The sequence below is a fragment of the Ovis canadensis genome, chromosome 6 (assembly GCF_042477335.2).
Source record: "Ovis canadensis isolate MfBH-ARS-UI-01 breed Bighorn chromosome 6, ARS-UI_OviCan_v2, whole genome shotgun sequence".
Classification (NCBI taxonomy): domain Eukaryota; kingdom Metazoa; phylum Chordata; class Mammalia; order Artiodactyla; family Bovidae; genus Ovis; species Ovis canadensis.
The window spans coordinates 87,192,280-87,212,954 of NC_091250.1; positions in this window are offsets into that span (position 1 = coordinate 87,192,280).

Genomic DNA, 20,675 nt, shown 5'->3' on the forward strand with positions numbered 1-20,675 from the left:
GTCTTCATTACTGGATCCTCCATTTCCTCCCTGCAAACCAGAGAATAAGAAAGTGTAGGTGAGTTGTCTAGCTTGGGGTCTGGCACACAGAGGGAATAAGGAAACTTCTGACTGGAGCTATAAGGCAAGACAGCCTGAGGGCAAGGTGCTGTCTAGCTCTTCTCTGTTGTAATATGATGAATTCCATCTGATGGAGACCAACCAAGTCCTCCCATCTGTCATCTGACCAAGAGAAGGGAAGGAGACTTCATCAGCAAACCTGAACCTCATATCTGCAGAAACCCACAGACATAAGCTTCATTGGTTTTGTGGGTCATTGTTATCACTAGGCTACATTTGCAACACTTGATAATCCGTGCAGCACTTTCCCCTGCATCCTCTAAGGTGATTCTCACAACTTGCTTGGGTTATTGGGATAGATATTATTTGCATTTCCAGAGGGGGAGATTGAGGCCCTGCACAGCTGACTCACTTGCCAGGCTCACTTAGGGATGAACTGGGATTCACATTCCTTCTCCTGTGGTTACTAAGCCTGTACTACTTCCTCTGCCTCTCTGCACCTCACTCTCCGCCATGCAGTCACGTCAGGCTGAGGGCGGGGTAGGAGCTAAGGGAAACCGTGCCTGGATTGTCTCCCACCACCAATCCTCCTCACGTCGCTATCTACTTCACAGCTCCTCCACAGAAAAGACAGCAGATCCCAGCTTCCTTTGTGGGAAAATCCTCTCTCAGTTCAACCTTGGATATAATCTAATCAGCACGCTCAAATCTCCCTTATCCATTTGAAGATATCATTCATGTCTGGCTATTGTCTGCCTTTCTCCTTGATAAAGTTTTCCTTCTTTCTCCAGCCTTCCACTCCTTTCCCACACACATGACACAGGAAAAGTTTTATACTCCATATTTGTTTGGGTACCTTCTGAGTCCTTGGAGAATATTCTGAGATCATGTTCTATCCATGAATCGTTTTTTCCAAAATCCCCTTCCAGTGTCAGGAGCAGACTATCTCTGACTCTTCAGAGAATTAAAACAGATCTTTCTTGTCCATATGTGTGAAGTGAGCTGTGACCACTTGGCTTAGGTGGCTATGTTCCTGACCAGCAACGAAAGAGCATATATAAGGAGGAAAAATTATTTGAGCTGGTTTTCAAGAATCCAGTGAAATGTTTCAAGATTTGTATGTTCTTTATGCAGTTACACACACAAAGGAGGAGCAGGAAGAAGAAGAAAGAGAAGAGAGAAAAGAAAAAACAAAATGGAAAGAAAATAATTCCTCATATATGAGGAAATGTTGACATTTTTAAAACAATGTATTTTTTCCACCTGTGAACTTGAAGCAACGCATCCAATACATCCAAATGGGACGTATAAAAAGTCAGCCCAGAGTCACGTTTCCGTTAAGTGTCTCTTTGCTTCAGTAATATGCTAAAGTAGTTATAAATCCTTTGTCTGAAGATGGGAAGGAAAGAAATTTTTCATCCAGGGAACTTGGATAAGATAGGGAGCCAAATACCGTAATGTCTTCATAGGCTCTTCAACAAAATGACTTAAGAGACTGGTTTTCACTGCCAAGGCAAAGTAACGAAGGAAAGCAGTTTGCTGCATAAATTAGATAAAATTGGCCCAATTTCATCAAAAAATTGAGAATTTTGGGGAATTGAGGGGAGTAGACTTTCTTTGCCTGGGATGTAGCCTCAGTTTTCTGATTCCATTTGTTGGCAGATATCAAGTTCCTCTAAAGAGTAAACAGGTATGGATGTACCTTACCAATATCTCTATCTCATCATTCTACAAAATGAATATTGCTGAGTGTTAACTGGAGTATATGCTATATATGCTAGAGACTTTGCATATACCATCTCATTTAATCCTCAGAAAAAATATATCAACCCCGATTTTCAGTTGGAGAAACTGACATCCCAAGACAGTTTTCCAAGCTGCCCAAGATAACAGAGCCAGAGGGTGGCAAAGCAAGGATTTGAACTCAATTCTGTATCTCTCTCTCTTTCTCTGTCACATACACACACAATTTTGTATCAATATTATATGCATCAAAAAGAAAGCACATAAAAACAAGTATCATATATTAACGCATACAAATGAAAGCTAGAAAAATGTTCCTGATGAACCTACCTGCAGGGCAGGAATAGAGACGCAGACGTAAAGAATGCACTTGTGGACACAATGTGGAAAGAAGAGAGCGGGACTAATGAAGAGAGAAGCAATGTCATAAATATACTACCACACCAGTAAAAAAGCTAGCTAGTGGGGAGCTTCTGAACAGCACAGGAAGCTCAGCTCTGTGCTCTGTGATGACATAGAGGGGTGGCAAGGTGAGTAAGAGGGAGGTAATAGACGTACACACATAGCTGATTCGTGTTGTTGTACAGCAGAAACACAACATTGTAAAGCAATTATACTCCAATTAATTTTCTTACTTTTATAGTCAAAAATAAATAGTAAAAGAAAAAATAAAGCAGATAAAAACTGTTGAGAAGTCCATACAGGAAACAATATTATGAGTATATTTTTACAATGGTTAAGTGGGAGAAATTTATATTTGTGATGTGAGTTATCATGGAATCATGTCATGAATTCAACCTATTTAACCGTGAAAGAGATCCCCATTTGCTCTGTCTCACAGAAAACAGTTTTCAGGTTACTCAGTATATATACAGTTACTAGTCAAATGAGAACTAAGATCAAAGATAGCTGAGCTTTTAGGCCTCTGACTTTGTTTTAAACATGTATGGCTTATTATCATAAAAGACAATCTCCTGCACATTACGGATATTATAGATTTGGACATTGTAGACTATTGGAGAAGGAAATGGCAACCCACTCCAGTGTTCTTGCCTGGAGAATCCCAGGGACGGGGGGAGCCTGTTGGGCTGCCGTCTATGGGGTCGCACAGAGTCGGACATGACTGAAGTGACTTAGCAGCAGCAGCAGACTGTAGTTTTTGTTGACTGTTTTGTAGAGTGATCAGCAAATTCAGCTTAAGACAGAGGAAGAGAATATGTATACTCCTCCATACAGTATGGTAATTAAGGGAATGAACTTGAGGGTTCAACAGTCTGGATGTGAGTTCACACTCTGTCTCTTCTTAATAGTCATGTTCCCAGGACAAACAATTTAATCTCTAGAGCATCCATTTCCTCACTTGAAATGTGGGGATAATAAAAGCACCTGCTGCTAAGCTGCTAAGTCGCTTCAGTCGTGTCCGACTCTATGCGACCCCATAGACGGCAGCCCACTAGGCTCCTCCATCCCTGGGGTTCTCCAGGCAAGAACACTGGAGTGGGTTGCCATTTCTTTCTCCAATGCATGAAAGTGAAAAGTGAAAGTGAAGTCGCTCAAGTTGTGCCCGACTCTTAGCGATCCCATGGACTGCAGCATACCAGGCTCCTCCGTCCATGGGGTTTTCCAGGCAAGAGTACTGGAGTGGGGTGCCATTGACTTTTCCAATAAAAGTACCTACCTCATTGGTTTACTGTGAGGATGAGTTAACACATTTAAACTACTTGTTCATGATACCTGACATTTTAGTTAACATTAGAGTCATAAGCAGACAAAAGAAATAATACCAAGCTTTAAAAAACCTGGATGTTTTTTGCCATGCTGGGTCTTAGGGCTTACCTGGCAGTGCAGTGGTAAAGAACCCACCTGCCAATGCAGGAGACACAGGACATGGGTTCGATCCCTGGGTCGGGAAGATCCCCTGGAGCAGAAAATAGCAACCCACTCCAGTAGTCTTGCTGGGAAAATTCCATGGACAGAGGAGCCTGGCGAGCTACAGTCCATGGGATCACAAAGAGTTGGACGTGACTGAGCACTTGGTCTTAGCTGCCGCAGGCTAACTCTTAGTTGTGGCATGTGGGATCTAGTTCCCTGACCAAGGATTGAATCCTGCCCCACTGCATTCGGAGCATGGACTCAGCCACTGAATCACCAGGGAAGTCCTGGACGTACCTTCTCAAAACTAAGTCTGAGTCTTAAAATTATTCTTCTAGAAAATGTAATCTCTATAGTATGCCTGGCATATACACAAAATTATACAGTTGAAATAAAGGTTTTTATGAGCATCATTTCCCTTCCAGAAAATTCAACACCTAAATCACCCTACGGAGTATCAGTCATCCTATATTAGATAAAACTGAAGGAAGAGAGAAACCTTCCTCCCTTTCACAAAACAACCATGTCACAAAGTTATTATTTAAATGTTCTATACACTAGTCAGCAATTTTCCTGTTTCTACATTAGTTCTCTTAAATAGCTGGTCACCATCTCGTATCTAAAAATATATAATCAGTGATCAGTCTTAAATAGCTATGCCCCCCAAGAATGACTTTGAGCATTCCCTCTCTAATTCACTTTGGCATACTTAATAATAATTCTATTGCATCTTAGTGGATGAAGTTTCAGAGAATATAATACACTAACCATCAGTATAGCCTGTAAACATATATTATGGGATGAATGAATTAAGAGAAGGAACTAGATGAGTAAATAAATAAATAAATATGTTAAGTGACCTTCTGTAGAGCTCTCCTGTAGCAAAAAAAAAAAAGAAAATCATAGACAAATCAAAGAACTTTAGCGCCACCTGGAGACGAGAGTCAAGAAATGTAAGGAAGACAAGAATGTTACCAGCACTGAAACGGGCAGCAGAGAGGTTCTAGTCCCATACAGTCTTAAACAGCAGCACACACAAGGCTATTGAGCACCTAAACATGTGGCTAGTCCAAACTGAGATGTGCCGTAAGTAAAATACACACCAGATATCACAGAGTTAATGTTGAAAGAAGAATGTAAAATATTCTGTTCGTGATGTTTATATTGATGACATGTAAAGATAGTTTTGATTATGTAAGATTAAATAAAATGTCATTAAAATTAATCTCACCTATTTTTTTTTACCTTTCAAATGTGTTTCTAGACATTTAAAATTACATATATGGCTCACCTTATCTTTGAATTGGGTATTGCTACTCTCACCCTGACCACTCAGAGTGTGGGCCATGGTCCAGCAGCAGGGGTGTTCACTACCTGAGAGCCTGTTAGATATGCAGAGTCTCAGGCCCCACCCCCAACCTACTGAATAGGAGTTTGCATTTTAGCAAAATCCGCAGGTGACTGGTACGCATATTCACTTTGAGACTTGCTGATGCAATCCAGCTGTCTTGTTTTAAAAATGGGCAAACTGAGACCCAGGGATCTTCCCTGGGGGCTCAGAAGGTAAAGAATCTACCTGCAGTGCAGGAGACCCAGGTTTGGGAAGATTCCCTGAAGAAGGGAGTGGCCATCCACTCCAGTATTCTTGCCTAGAGAATCCCATGACAGAGGAGCCTGGTGGACTACAGTCCATAGGGTTGCAAAGAGTTGGACATAACTGAGCTATTTTCACAAACTGAGGCCTAGAGTCACTTGCTTATGGTTCCCTAGATGGTTACCTAAAGCCTGATTCCCAAGCAGTCTTGAAACTGCCTAGTACCCCACCCCACACTACAACATCCAGAAGACCCTTCCATCTCATAGGGTAAAACTAAAACAGACTACTGCTTCACTAGCAAAAACCAAAATATTATTGCAAATATATTTAAAAAACAGATGGTGATCTCAGGGATATTCTAGGGTATTCTTCAGTCCTTGGGCAAGTCAGCTGCTTTAAGTCACTACATCAGAATGCAGAAAACCTGTGCTTCCAGAACTATTCCTACAAATAACATCCATAACATGAAAAAGGTCAGAATTTGAAATCAGTAATGTGCACTCCAGTCACTGAGTCAGTTTTGTAACACAGCTCCTTGCAGGAGGGTCTTATTCATTCTTTGAATGGACAGTTCCTCACAATACGTTTGGCTCACAGCTCTGAATAAATGTGTTGAATGCACATAGTTGTTTTTGTTGCTTAGGTTCTCTATCTCAGGAAGTGTTCCTTGCTTTACATTGTGTAACCATGTAAAGAAATTTAAGAAAACACTTAAGTAGGAACTATGACCAAATCAGTAGTGCTTTTATGCCAAAAGCCCTCTGTAATTAAACACATTGTTAACAGAAAATTCAAACAGATATTAACTCTGATCATGAAAATATAATTCATCGTATAGAAAGAGGAGGTACCAGGTAAAATAAGATAATATTGGCAAGTAATTCCAAGAAGCAGAAGTTGTTAAAACATTTTCACTCATTTCTGTAAAGATTTTTGCAGGACAGATTAATCAGCTCTAATCAATTTCCAGTGTACCACATGTATGACCAAAATGTTTTTTCTCATAAGAAATTACTTTTTTTGTATGTCAATTAGAAAACATAGATTTGGCTTAGGAAATTTCTGCGCTATATGAATTGAATATACTAACTAGAATAGGAAACACGGTAATGAAATGACTTTTTTAAAATGATGTAAGTCATATAGGAAGGAAAGTTTAACTCCCACTCTCTTCCTTTCAATTGTCCCATTTCCTCATGTTTTACCCATTACTCATGTCAGGTTTTGTTATTAACCTAAATAAAATAATAGGACATCAATCTTGCCTGTTATATATAATAATGAACCGATGACTGTTGCATATAATTATTAGAGTGGTAATAACAATAAAAATAATAGGCAATTAGCACCAACATGGATGGACCTAGAGATTATCATATTAAGTGAATTAAGTTAGGAAAAGAAAGACAAATATCATATCACTTATATGTGGAATCTATAAAAATGATACAAATGAACTTATTTACAAAGCATAAACACTCAGTTCAGGTCAGTTCAGTTGCTGTCATGTCTGACTCTGCAACCCCATGGACTGCAGCACGCCGGGCCTCCCTGTCCATCACCAACTCCCGGAGTTTACTCAAACTCATGCCCATTGAGTCGGTGATGCCATCCAACCATCTCATCCTCTGTCATCCCCTTCTCCTCCTGCCCTCAATCTTTCCCAGCATCAGGGTCTTTTCAAACGAGTCAGTTCTTCATATCAGGTGGCCAAAGTGTTGGAGTTTCAGCTTCACCATCAACCCTTCCAATGAATATTCAGGACTGATTTCCTTTAGGATTGACTGACTGGATCTCCTTGCAATCCAAGTGACTCCCAAGAGTTTTCTCCAACATCGCAGTTCAAAAGTAATAATTCTTTGGTGCTCAGCTTTCTTTGCATTTCAACTCTCACATCCATACTTGACTACTGAGAAAATCATAGCTTTGACTAGACGGACCTTTTTTGGCAAAATAATGTCTCTGCTTTTTAATATGCTTGTCTAGGTTGGTCATAGCTTTTCTTCCAAGGAGTAAGTGTCTTTTAATTTCATGGCTGCAATCACCATCTGCAGTGATTTTGGAGCCTAAAAAAATAAAGTCTGTCACTGTTTCCACTGTTTCCCCATCTATTTCCCATGAAGTGATGGGACCGGATGCCATGATCTTCGTTTTCTGAATGTTGAGCTTTAAGCCAACTTTTTCACTCTTCTCTTTCACTTTCATCAAGAGGCTCTTTGGTCCTTCTTCGCTTTCTGCCATAAGGGTGGTATCATCTGCATATCTGAGGTGATTGATATTTCTCCCAGCAATCTTGATTCCAGCTTGTGCTTCATCCAGCCCAGCATTTCTCATGATGTACTCTGCTTATAGGTTAAATAAGCAGGGTGACAATACATACTCCTTGACATACTCCTTTCTCTATTTGGAACCAGTCTGTTGTTCCATATCCAGTTCTAACTATTGCTTCCTGACCTGCATACAGATTTCTCAAGAGGCAGGTCAGGTGGTCTGGTATACCCATCTCTTTCAGAACTCTCCATGGTTTGTTGTGATCCACACAGTCAATAAAGCAGAAATAGATGTTCTTCTGGAACTTTCTTGCTTTTTCCATGATCCAGCAGATGTTGGTAATTTGATCTCTGATTCCTCTACCTTTTCTAAATCCAGCTTGAATATCTGGAAGTTCACAGTTCATGTACTGTTGAAGCTTGGCTTGGAGAATTTTGAGCATTACTTTATTAGCGTGTGCTGCTGCTAAGTCACTTCAGTCGTGTCCGGCTCTGTGCAACCCCACAGACGGCAGCCCACCAGGCTCCCCTGTCCCTGGGATTCTCCAGGCAAGAACACTGGAGTGAGTTGACATTTCCTTCTCCAACGCATGAAAGTGAAAAGTGAAAATGAAGTCGCTCAGTCATGCCTGACTCTTAGCGTGTGAGATGAGTGCAAGTGTGCGATAGTTTGAGCATTTTTTGGCATTGCCTTTCTTTGGGATTGGAATGAAAACTGAACTTTTCCAGTCCTGTGGCCACTGCTGAGTTTTCCAAATTTGCTGGTATACTGACTGCAAAGCATAAACACTCATAACATAGAAAATAAACTCAAGGTTACCAAAGGGGAAAGAGGAGGAGGGATAAATTAGAAGCTTGGGAGTAACAGATACATATTACTTTATATAAAATAAACAACAAAGTCCTACTGTATAGCACAGGGAACTAGATTCAATATCTTATAGTAACTTACAATGGGAAAAATCAGAAATTAATTAATATATAATTAATATTACATTTAATCATGTTATAATTAATATTAATATAGAATATATGAATCATTAATTAATATAGCATAATATCACCAAAATGTACATATTACATATTTGATAATGAGGTATGCACTGCCTTACAACATTTCTTTTTTGATGTCTCAGACAGATATGAAATGATTCATTCATTCAACAATATACACTGAGCATTTATATGCCAGACGCTGACATAAGGCACTAGTTAGAAACATGGGGAATCAAACAGCTGCTGCCCTCCTGAAGCATTCGTTCTCAATAAACACATAAGTAATGAAATTACATCAGATTTTAATGAGGGATGTGGGGAACATTAAGGGTAGTCTCTCAGTTTTGAATGGAAACCCTTAAGAAGCAAGAGAGGAAACCACGATGGTATCTGAAGGCGAGCTACCTGCTCAAATGGAACAAAGTGCAAAAGCCGTAAGACAGGAGCGTGCTCAGCAGGTTGAGGAGCAATGTGGAATCCAATATGAAGGGAAGGAAATGGACATGAGCAAGAATAGGTGGAGAGGAAGTCAGAGAGGGAGCAGGGGCCAGATCACAGAGGACACTGGACGCCACTGTAATCACTCTGGATGTTCCTTTAAGCCCAAAGAAGAATCGCTAGAGGGTTTACATGATATGACACAACCTGACTTAACCTTTAGGATTCACTCTAGCTGCTGTGTTGGAAACAGACCTTAGAGGTCAAGGCAGAAGCGGGAGTTAGAAGATTATTATAATCATCCAGGCAAGAAATGATGGTGACTTTGGCCAGGATGACAGTGGTAGAGATAATGAAATAGCATAAAATTCTAGATATATTTTGAAGGTAAAACTAGCAAGATTTTCAATTGGATTAGATGTGTTTCATGAAAAGACAAAACCTCAAGTTTTTTGAGCAATGGAGATACCAGCTCCTGGGAAAACTGAGACCTGAGTAGATTTGGTTGGGGAGAGGTGGAGGGAGGGACAGCAGAGACTGATTTTAGAGATTACTTTAAGATGGCTTTTAAATACTCATTTTTTAAAAGTAGACAGACTAGACCAGAGTTCAAGAGAAAGGTTGAGGCAGGAATCCTTGGCATTATTTCAGTCCTGAGATATGAGGTCAACAAGTGAGTGAGTGGATATTGAAGTCAAGAAGAATTGCAGGACTGAGCTTTGGAACATCCAGTACTGAAAGGGGCTGAGTGCTATTTAACTGTTGAAACATTTAGTGTTGTCATTCCCCCAAACAAAATGCTAGTTCCCTAAAGCTGCAGCACAATCTTTACATTTTTCACCGTGCATTTTCCCTTTGGTGGGTGCTTAATAATCATCTGGTGAATGAATGAATGAATGAATGTACCCTGCAATGTTGACAAAGGTTGCCAAGAAGAAAAAGGAAGAAAAAGTATAGGAGAACCATATCTGGCATCTTTCTCCAGTCTCCATCACTCACTCCTTCCCAGGGGGAAAGAATGACTTACCTACTTAATGACTTTGGGAAAGGAAATTGAAACTCGGAGGCTCAGCAGTTTCTGAGTTCTTTTATTTTCCACAGAGCGTTCTCAAATTCTAAGTAAGATTATCCTTTGGGGGCTATGAGAGGGAGAGGGGAATGATAAATTAGCCCCCCTTCAAATCTCAATGTATTGCTGTATGGCTTTTTGAATTGGTTTCTTTCAGTTAGCATGCACACTTTTTTTTAAGGCCCATCCATATTGGAGCATGTATCAGTCTTTCATTCCTTCTTATGGCCAAATATTATCCCATTGTAAGGATGTACTTCATTTTGTTTATCCACTCATCAACTGATAATCACGGGGATTGTTTCCACCGTTGGCAATAATGAATGATGCTGCTATGAATACTTAGGTACAAGTTTTTGTATAAATATATGCTTTCAATCCTTTGGGCATAACCGAAGGAGTAAAACTGCTAGATCAAAGAGTGCCTCTACGTTTAACTTTGTGGGGAACTTCCAGGCTGTTCTTCAAGGTAGATGCTCCATTTCACATTCCCACTAGTAGTATATGAGGGTTCTGATTTCTCCACAACACTTATTATTTTTTTAATCACAATCATCTCATGGAGTCTTGGATTTGCATTACCCTGATGGATAACAATGCCAAGGATCTCTTGATTCAATACAATAAGCAATTATTGGCCAATTGTATATTTTCTTTATTCTCTCACCACATAGGCTGGTTTGGATCCTATTTCTATTGTACTGATTAACACGTTGTTGTTGTTGTTGTTGTTGTTGTTGTTGTTTGAGGCTTGAAGTCAAACATGATGGCTCTCATCCTTCTTCCAAGTATAAAACCTTAAAAGAATGTATAATTCACCCCATTTTAATTGTTACATAGTATTTTATTCCAACTTTATCTTTTATACCTTACAAATTTGTCATATTATTATTATTTTATGAAGTCAGTGCTTACCTGGTAATCTAAGTTAACACTCATATTTGCTCATTACATTCTTTACCATTGTTTACTGCATCTCACTCCTCCCTTCTGGGTTCAATTTCCTTCCTCCTGTAGGACATGCTCAAGTATTTTTAAACACTCTCTGAGTGATAAATCATATTTCTTCAGTCTTTTTACTCTTATTTTTGGATGACAGTTTGTTTTGTATAGTTTCTAATTGACAATCAGTTTGTTTTAATATTTAAAATATGATTCCATTGATTTCTGGATTCTATTATTGCTGTTTTTGGTCTAAATATTACTTTTCTAGGTAAATGTCTTCCTTCTGTTTATGGAAATAACCAATAAGCCAAACTATAACAGGAATAGAAAAGAGTTTTATTTGAGCCAAACTGAGAACTATAGCCCAGGAGACACAGATTCAAGAAGCACTTGAATTGTGTTCCCCAGACTATAAAAGGGGAGGGTTATAAAGGCAAAACCCACAAAAGTACATAAGTTGTTGGTCAAGACTTATAATTATCACCGTTTAAAAAAAATAAGGGTGCTTGTTAGGCAAGGATTGGGTGGGGTGCAGAATGGCTGCATAGTAATGAGAAGAGACTTTGAGACCATAGATGCTGGCTGCTTAGCAGATATTATTTTGAGAATAGTTGGTGGTGTCTTTGAGTCTGATACAGTTCATAAAATTCAGGTTCTCAGTGATGCAGAATGTGGCTGAAATCACATCCACAATGGCCACCCAGCTCCCTTCTGGATTCCTGAACCACAGTTACTCCATTTTTATTTTTTTAACACATTCTTTTCTTTAAGCTAAATCAGATTAACAGTGTATACCTGATAGGCCATAAAAAGGCTGTTCTGGTGAGCATAAAGTTTAAGTTAAATCACAAATAGGCTAGAATGACTTACCCATACCTCAATAAGTGAAAATTTCTCCTATCACATCTCCAATTGCATTTAAGATTGTGTACGTGTGTTTTGTCTCTGACATTCACGTTTACTTCTGTGTCTAGATGTCTAATTTTATTTATTCTGTTTATTTCATTATGTTTCTTAAATATAAAGATTCACAATTGTAACCAACTTGGACACTTTTTCAAACACTACTTTTTCAAACTTTATCTGTTTTGCATTTTCTCTTTTCTTTCTTTCTGGCGTCCTTGGTTATATGTTAGCTGTCTTTCTTCCACCTTGCTCTTATCTTCTTTCATCCCCATCTCTATCAATTTTTACTGGTTTCTGAGGATCTACCCTAGATTTAGCCACCAGGTTTCTTGTCAGTGATCTCTAGCTAGCTATTCAATCACTTCTTTTCCTTTTCTAAAAGTTCTATTTGGGTCTATAAAACTGGTCTGGTCTTTCCCTAACCATTCTTTTCTAGGATTTTAATCCCTTCTACTGTGTCTTTGACCACTGCAAACATGTTTACGTTTTTCAGAGTGTGGTTCAATTATCTCAATTTCTTACTGCTCTATACTCCGGACTTCTGTCGCTCATAGTAGATTGTCTCCATATGAGTTCTATCTCTTTTTAGGAACTCATCTTTAGTGCAAGTTCTTTTTCTTGGAGAATTTCTTCCAAGTGTTTTGGCATCTGCATGTACCAGGCACAAGTATCAAAAGCTTAGACCAATTTTTATATTATTTTCTCAGCTGAGAAAGACAGCTTAAAGATAAGACAGAACTGGTGGCCAGGAAATTGAACCTGAAGTAAACACCTAGAAGGCAGACAATTGATATTTTTCCTCCTATCCAAAGCCCAAGCTACTACATACAAGCCTTTTTTCATCTATTTCTGCCAGTGGGTAGATTTTTTTTTTCTTAATTCACCTTTATATATTTTCACCATAGAAGGCTACAGAGAAACTTTATACACTATTTAGTGTTAGGTTAGGTTGTAAATAGCAGGAGCAGGCTCCTGCCACAACAAATAGAAAAAAATAGAAACAAAAACAAATATTCATGTTTGGGAACGCATGTAAGAATTAAAGATTTTAAAATTTTAAAAAATAAAAAACTAAAAAAAAAAAAAAGACATTGAAAGGCTGCAGAAACAAAGTCAAGGGAGTTAAATTCCAGACAGCGATAAGTCCTTCCTAGGAAACAGATAGCCATTTCTCTCCTGTCATGCTATCTGTATGAGAGTAAAGGGTAGGGCCAACTTTAATATCTATGGTCCTTTTATAGACACACCCAGGTCACCTCCTCTGCCAAAGACAAGCCAGGCATCTCATCCATAAGATAGTTGCTAATATCACCTCATAAGTGTCATGGTGCTGATTAAACCAGAATGCACTTTTTAAAAAATCTGCCATATAATAAAAACTATCAACCAATTTGATCGAAATGATATTTGTGAAATACTATGTTCAACTACTATAGAACACGCTCTTCTCAAGTATACTTAAACATTTACAGAATGCTATGTATGCGAACATAAAGCAAGTCTCAACACGTTTCAAAAGATTGAAACCACATAAAAATGTTCACTGACCACAGCAGAATGAAGCCAGAAGTCAGTAACAGAAAGATAACTGAAGAACTGAGGGAGGAAGTCATAATGGAAATTGGAAAATATTTTTTAGCCAAACAATAATGAACAACAATGTATCAGAATTTGTGGGAGACAGCTAAAGCAGTGTTTAAGAGGGAAATTGACAGTTTAAATGCTCATTTGGGGAAAAAAGATTTTAAGTAAGATCCAAGTTTCCACCTTAAGAAGTCAAAATAAAATTAACAGTTATGGCCAAGAAATTAGAAACAAGGGAAGAAATACAAGAACAACAACAACAAAAATCAATGAAATAGAAGACAAATATAAAATAGGGCCAATAACATATCCAATGGTTCATTCTTTGAAAACATTAATAAAATTAATAAAACACTAGCAAGACTGGTAAAGAAAGAAAGTATATATTATCTATATCAGAAAAGAGAGGACATCACTATAGATCCCTGCTGATTTTTTAAAAGGATACAAGATTATTGTAAATAATTAAAATTATTAAATATAATTATTCTGAATAACTATAAAACTTTGAAGAAATGGATGAATTCTTTTCCTAAATTGACACAAAAGTAAACATAACTTTCAGTCCCAAAGAAACCCTAGGCCCAAATGTTATCACTGGTAAACTCTATTAATATTTGATGAATAAGTAAACCATTCTTACACAATTGTTTAGAGGAAGAAGGAACAATTCCCAACTTGTTTTATGAACTAACAGGACCCTGGTACCAAAACTTGACAAAGACATTACAAGAAAAGACTTGTAGACCTGTATCCCTCAGGAGAAAAGACATAAGAAAAAATCCTTATCAAAATGTTAGCAAATGAAACCCATTATTTATTATTTATTTATATATGCCAAACTGTAACCAGGTGAGACTTACCCCAAGTATGTAAGGTTAGTATATTTTTCATAAATTGGTGAAATTAATTACATTAAGAGAATACAGGTTGATCCTCGAACACAGGTTTGAACTGCTGGGGTCCACTTATCCTCAGATTTTTTCAATAGCAAATACTACAGTACAACACAATCTGCAATTGGTTGGATCCTTCAATATGCAGGAACAGAAGATACAGAGGAACCCTGTATACAGATGGGCTGACTATAAATTATCTATTCATGGATTTTCAGCCTCACAGAAAATTAGGGTTAGGGCTGGCATCCCTAAATCCCTGTGCTGTGCAAGGGTCAGGTGTAAATGGAAAGGTTATTGATTATCTCAATAAGGGCTTAAAATTATATAACACTCAGTACCTTTCCTGACTTTTAAAAATGCTAATAAAACTTGAAAAAAGGGAGTTTTTCAAACTAACAAAAGGTATTCATGTAAAAATCTACTAATAATATTATATTCGATGATGAAAGACTGACTCCTTTGCCCTGACAACAGGAATGAGACAAGAATGTCCGGCAACAAGGCCAAGATGTTTTCTCTCACCACTTCCATTTCAACATTGTACCAGAGGCTTCACCCAGTGCATAAGGCATAAAAACAAGTACGAGCCATCTGGATGAGAAGGGAAAAAGTAAAACTTTTCTTATTCACAGATAATACAAACATAGAAAATTGTAAGGTAGCTACAAACTCTTAGAATAACTAAATTTTACCAGGTCAGAAGTTTTTTATCGTCATTTAATCCTCTTTTGATGATTTTCCTTTCTTTATGTAGATTCAAGTTTCTGACTTAAACTGCTTTCCTTCTTTTTAAAGAATTGCTTCCCTATCAAGCTACCAGCGATATTTTTCACAGAACTAGAACAAATAATTTCAAGATTTGTATGGAAATACACAAAACCTCGAATTGCCAAAGCAATCTTGAGAAATAAGAATGGAACTGGAGGAATCAACTTGCCTGACTTCAGGCTCTACTACAAAGCCACAGTCATCAAAACAGTATGGTACTGGCACAAAGACAGAAATATAGATCAATGGAACAAAATAGAAAGCCCAGAGATAAATCCACACACATATGGACACCTTATCTTTGACAAAGGGGGCAAGAATATACAATGGAGTAAAGACAATCTCTTTAACAAGTGGTGCTGGGAAAACTGGTCAACCACTTGTAAAAGAATGAAACTAGATCACTTTCTAACACCGCACACAAAAATAAACTCAAAATGGATTAAAGATCTAAATGTAAGACCAGAAACTATGAAACTCCTAGAGGAGAACATAGGCAAAACACTCTCAGAAATAAATCACAGCAGGATCCTCTATGATCCACCTTCCAGAATTCTGGAAATAAAAGCAAAAATAAACAAATGGGATCTAATTAAAATTAAAAGCTTCTGCACAACAAAGGAAACTATAAGCAAGGTGAAAAGACAGCCTTCTGAATGGGAGAAAACAATAGCAAATGAAGCAACTGACAAATAACTAATCTCAAAAATATACAAGCAACTTATGCAACTCAATTCCAGAAAAATGAACGACCCAATCAAAAAATGGGCCAAAGAACTAAATAGACATTTCTCCAAAGAAGACATACGGATGGCTAACAAACACATGAAAAGATGCTCAACATCACTCATTATCAGAGAAATGCAAATCAAAACCACAATGAGGTACCACTTCACACCAGTCAGAATGGCTTCGATCCAAAAATCTGCAAGCAATAAATGCTGGAGAGGGTGTGGAGAAAAGGGAACCCTCCTAGACTATTGGTGGGAATGCAAACTAGTACAGCCACTATGGAGAACAGTGTGGAGATTCCTTAAAAAATTGCAAATAGAACTACCTTATGACCCAGCAATCCCACTGCTGGGCATACACACCAAGCAAATCAGAATTGAAAGAGACACATGTACCCCAATGTTCATCGCAGCACTGTTTATAATAGCCAGGATATGGAAACAACCTAGATGTCCATCAGCAGATGAATGGATAAGAAAGCTGTGGTACATATACACAATGGAGTATTACTCAGCCATTAAAAAGAATTCATTTGAATCAGTTCTGATGAGATGGATGAAACTGGAGCTGATTATACAGAGTGAAGTAAGCCAGAAAGAAAAACACCAATACAGTATACTAACACATATATATGGAATTTAGAAAGATGACAATGACGACCCTGTATGCAAGACAGGAAAAAAGACACAGATGTGTATAACGGACTTTTGGACTCAGAGGGAGAGGGAGAGGGTGGGATGATTTGGGAGAATGGCATTCTAACATGTATACTATCATGTAAGAATTGAATCGCCAGTCTATGTCTGACGCAGGATACAGCATGCTTGGGGCTGGTGCATGGGGATGACCCAGAGAGATGTTATGGGGAGGGAGGTGGGAGGGGGGTTCATGTTTGGGAACACATGTAAGAATTAAAGACTAAAAAATAAATAAATAAATAAAGAATTGCTTTAACACTTCTTGCCAGGAAGGTCTACCGGTGACAAATTTTGCCCATTTGTACTTGTCCCAGAAAGTCTTTATTTCCTCTTATTCTTGAAGAATAAGTCTATGAATTATTTGGATTAAATTTTGTGTATGGTATTAGGTAAGGGTCAAGAATATATTTTTTCCTATGTGGATACCCAATAATTTCAGCATTACTTACTGAAAAACCCTTCTTTTTCTTCATTGTATTGCGAGGCACCTTCATCATAAAACAAGTAACCAATATAAATTGGTCTATTTATGGAATCATTTTTATTTCATAAGTCTATGTATCCTTACACCAGTATTACACTCTTAATTACTATAGTTTTATATTAAGTCTTGAAATAAGATCACTGAAATCCTCTACCTTTTGTCTTCTTCAGTCTTATCTTGGGCTGTTTAAGGTTCTTTGTTTTCCACCCACATTTTAGATTCATCTTGTCAATTTCCACAACACTCTTCCCGGGATTTCAACTGTGGTTATGTTGAATAATTAGAACAATAAAGGAGACATTAGCATCTTAACAACACTAGATTTTCAAAACCAGGAAAATGAGAAACATGATCTATCTCTCCATCTCTCATCTATCTCTCCATTCCTCCATTTCCATTTTTCTCAAGCTCACACAGAACGTTTGCTAAACAAACCACATTCGAGGCCATAAAACACCTCTTAACAAAATTTTAAAAATAGGAATCATACATTTGCTCTCAGATACAACAGAATTAATCTAGAAATCAATAACAGAAAGATAACTAGAAATTTGCAAAATATGTGGCTATTAAAAACTTCTAAATAATACATGGTCAAAATAATAAGTAATACATGGGTCAAAGAAGAACTCTCAAGAGAAATTTTTAAATATTTTGAACTAAATGAAAATGAAAACATAATTTATCAAAATTTGTGGGAAGCAGCAAAAGGAGTACTTTGAAGGAATTTTACATCATTGAATGTATACATAGAAGAAAAGACAGATCTAAAATCAATATCTAAACTCCTACCTTAGAGAACTAGAGAAAGAAGAGCAAATTAAGCACAAAGTAAGCAAAAGAAAAGAAATAATAAGAATTACACTCTTCACCCGAAACTATCACAACATTGTTAATTGGCTATACCCCAAAACAAAATGTTTTTGGTGTTAAAGAAAAAAAAAGAATGCTAAACCAAAAAAAAAGTGCTTTTTGATACTAGAAAGAAAAAAAAAGAATACGACTTAGAGCAGAAATAAATGAAATTGAAAATAGGAAAACAACAGCAAAAATTGACAAAATCAAAAGCTGGTTCTTGAAAAAATTAGTAACACCGATAAGCCTCTGCTAACTACTGCTAAGTCACTTTAGTCGTGTCCGACTCTGTGCGACCCCATAGACGGCAGCCCACCAGGCTCTCCCGTCCCTGGGATTCTCCAGGCAAGAACACTGGAATGGGTTGCCATTTCCTTCTCCAATGTATGAAAGTGAAAAGTGAAAGGGAAGTTGCTCAGTCGAGTCCGACTCTTCGCGACCCCATGGACTGCAGCCGACCAGGCTCCTCCATCCATGGGATTTTCCAGGCAAGAGTACTGGAGCGGGGTGCCATCGCCTTCTCCGGATAAGCCTCTAGCCAAGCTAACTAAGAGGAGAGTGAACACAAATTACTAATATCAAAGAAGGGATGTCACTACAGATCCTATACATCAAAATAAAGATGTATATGGGAGTTGTCTATACTTTCTTCACATTTCTCTATAAACCTAACATTGCTCCAAAATAAAATTAAGTCTATTAATCAAGAAAAAAACTCTTAGACATATCTTATTGTAGGGCGGGGAGAAGCAGATTATTCTTAACCGATGAGGAATACGGTACCTGGTAACACAAAGCACTTTTTGCTTGAAAAATATATTGAATGAATGAACATGATTTCCAAATAAGATTCCATTCTGAGGTACTGGGGGCTAGGATTTCAACATATAAATTGTTGTGGGACACTATTCAACCCACAACATGTGGGAATGGAATGTAAGGCATAAGGCAAAGCTGGACCTTAGGGCAGGAGAGGCACTGAGCTGGAGCAGGAGGTACAAATGTGCTCCCTAAGTTAAGAAATGAATGCATATGGCATTGCATATAGTAGCCAAGGGCAATGGGAAAATATAAATGGAGGGTGAGAAGTGGGAGGAGGTTCTGCTTCTGGACTCTCCGTTACTCTCCACTGCCTTTTTGTCTATCCCTGCTTCCAACTACACTGACATAATTACTACACCTATTAAACAAAACACTTCTTGGTCTTGATATTTCTTGAAGCGACTCCTCCAATCATTTTATCTTCAAGAGTCCCTTGGCCATCTTTAACCTTCCTGCTGCTGCTGCTGCTACTAAGTCGCTTGTCGCGTCCGACTCTGTGCGACCCCATAGACAGCAGCCCACCAGGCTCCGCAGCCCCTGGGATTCTCCAGGCAAGGACACTGGAGTGGGTTGCCATTTAGCCCTTCCTACTTCCATATAAATTTTAGAGTCGGCTTCTTAAATTCCAAAAAGAGTTGGACCTACAGTTATTATTCCACACATTGGTTTGAGAAGAATTGTCATTTTAACTATACTGAGTCTTCCAATCTGAGTTTAGTATGTCTCACCTTTTAACTATGTCTTATTTAGTATCATAACACTTTATTTTCTTTTAAGACTTACATACCTTTTATTAGAGTTACTCCTTGACACATAATAGTTTATGCCATTGAAATGTTATCTTTAAAACATTTACTTTGTTTTTTTGTTCAGAAATAGAAAAGTTCAATATTTAGAAACTGATTTTTGTATCCAACCTTACCAAACCCTATTAGTTCTAATATCTGCTGATTCTATTGGAGTTTCATCATCAAATAATGACAGCTCCTTTCTTACATTGTAATCTGTAGACCTTTTCTTTCTTTTTCTTATTTATTGAGCTGGCTAAGGGCTTCAGGAAAGCACTGACTCCAAAGGTGATTGAATTTTAGTTTCATATTTTGAAAGTAGAGCCAACAGGATCTGCTGACAGATCATATTTAGCAAGAGAAGAATCAAGTTTGAGTTCAAGGGTTTTGGCCTAAACAACTGGAAAAACGGCATTGTCATTTACCACAGGCCAAGCCAGAGGTCTGTTGATTATATAGTGCAGGTAATTAAACGAGGAAAGATAAAAACTGACATTTATTGGCAATGATGTCTCTAACAGGCTTTAGCCTGTTTTTCCACTTTTGAAATAACTCCAGTAAGGATTTAAGCATTTATAAATGCTCCCAGTCAGGTTTGACTCAAAGCTTCCTGTTCATCACTGCCCTCTACAGGGGCTTGTGTGAATATGAGCTGTGCACTCTGATTAAAATCCAAACCAGAAAATAAGGGATAATTTTTCCCTCCAGCTTCAATTTTTCTTGTTTCCATCACACACACACACACACACACACACACACACACACACACACATCTTGTCTTTGTGATCTTTCATCTGATCAGGTAACTATAAGAGAGTCTCCCACTCAGGAAACTTGGTGCCTGCAATGAACTTCCAGGTAGATTGTCTAGAAAGATGTCCTAGAGAGCCTAGCAGTATTTCTACGGGGTTAATCTAAGAACAAGGGCTTCCCAGGTGGCTCAGTGGTAAAGAATCCACCTGCCAGGTCAGGAGGAGCAGGAGACGTGGGTTCAACCCCTGGGATAGGAAGATCATCTGGAGAAGGAAATGGCAATCCACTCCAGTATTGGGAAATTCCATGGACAGAGGAGCCTGGCGGGCTACACTCCATGGGATCGCAAAGAGCCTGACAAGACTGAAGCAACTTAGCACACATGCCTGCAACCCA